Raw genomic sequence first — 1593 nt, 5'->3', positions numbered from 1 at the left:
GTCCCCGCCGCAGACTCGCCGCCTCGGAGCTCAGCCAGTGCCCGCCGGCGGTGGGGTCAGGGCCTCCGCGGGGGGGCTGGGGTGGGGCCGGGGGCGGGGATGGGGCGCGGCGTCCCCCCCCGCGGGGGTGTGTGGTGCTGCGGTCCGCGGCTCAGGCAGCTGGAGCAGGGGGAGCGCAGGAGAGAAGATGGAGGACGCCAGGGTCTGGCGCGGGCTCGCTGGGCACTGCGGAGCCGTCTCCCGGGACTCCAGCGCGGTGCTCAGCAGCGTCGCGTCCCTGTCAGACCCTCAGCAGAAGGCACAGGCCACGGCGGTCAGCTGGCTCTTCAGTCCCGTAGGCGCAGCACAGCCCGTGCCTCCAAACTGGGGGAAGCCCCCAGGACTTGAGTCTCTCCCCTCTGGCATTTCAATCCCCAGCCAGCTAAACCCTCCGCACTCCTGCTACGATGTGCATCTGCCTCGGAGTGGCCCTCCAGCTCTAGCAAGGAATCCCACTGGGGTGCAGCCTCAGATCCTCCCAGCTGAGGGAAACACTTCCCACGCGTAGAGATGTCATTACTGGCTTATTCTTGGGCTAAGGGCTGAGCTTTCCCATCCTCCCCTTAACTCCAGATAGGATATGAAATTTTACCCGAATATCCCCCTCTCCCGCCAAAAAAATAAAAGCAAGTGAGAAGTATAAATAAGAAATCATTTTTGTCCTTTAGTACAGTTTGCTTTCTCACCCTACAAAACAAAAACCGAACTTGTGGTTGGATGGCGTCAGATGTCACTGAGGTGACCCCAGCCTCTCCGTTTGCAGTTTTAAGTCTTCCGTGTAGGCGTCACTGCTACTGGAACTTTGGATGATGATGTCCTGAACGTTTGCTATCCTCTCCTCACAGAGAGGTAGCTACTGGGAATATCAGAGACAGGCTATTATTAAACAAATGTCTCCAGTCCAAGAAGTCTCTTGAGGCGGGAAATGTGGGGGCAGGCTGTATCGGTGATATTTTTATAAACTCTGGCTTAAAAAAATTCCTCAGATGGTCACATTATTTCAAGACTTCAACTTCTTCATAACCAACGGTCTCTTATCTCATACACACCATTTATTCCTCTCCAGACACATTCTAATCAAGGTCACCATCTTGAACTTCCCCTATATTTACACAACAGTAATAGTATGGTTGCAGAATTCTATTCTAAAAGAAACTAAAGAGGTATAGTCATTTGACAGTCTGTGTTTCCCTTCCATCCACTACACATGTATACCCCCTCCTCCCACTCTCTCCTTCCCTCAGTCACCAGAATGAAAGGCTGCACACATTGGCCTGGTTCCTTTTAGAGTCAATTCCCTATTGGACATTGCTTGGAAGCCTTGGGGACTAATGAGAAGTTCTGCAGTATGGATCAGAAGCAGAAGCAGGTAGCACATCAAGGGACAGATCAGCCTAAGACAGGAGGGGACAGAAAAGGATGAATAGTTTCTCATACCTTCCTCAGCTAAGCTGCTGCAGTGGCCCCTATGTCTCCTATAAAAATGTCCATTAATCTTATTTGGGGAGAAAAATAAAATGGTTCAGGAAGCCTAAGTTTATATGCATATGCAAG

This window comes from Suricata suricatta, chromosome 17, assembly GCF_006229205.1.
Source record: "Suricata suricatta isolate VVHF042 chromosome 17, meerkat_22Aug2017_6uvM2_HiC, whole genome shotgun sequence".
Taxonomy (NCBI): Eukaryota; Metazoa; Chordata; class Mammalia; order Carnivora; family Herpestidae; genus Suricata; species Suricata suricatta.
Note: the sequence above shows the minus strand (reverse complement) of the source record.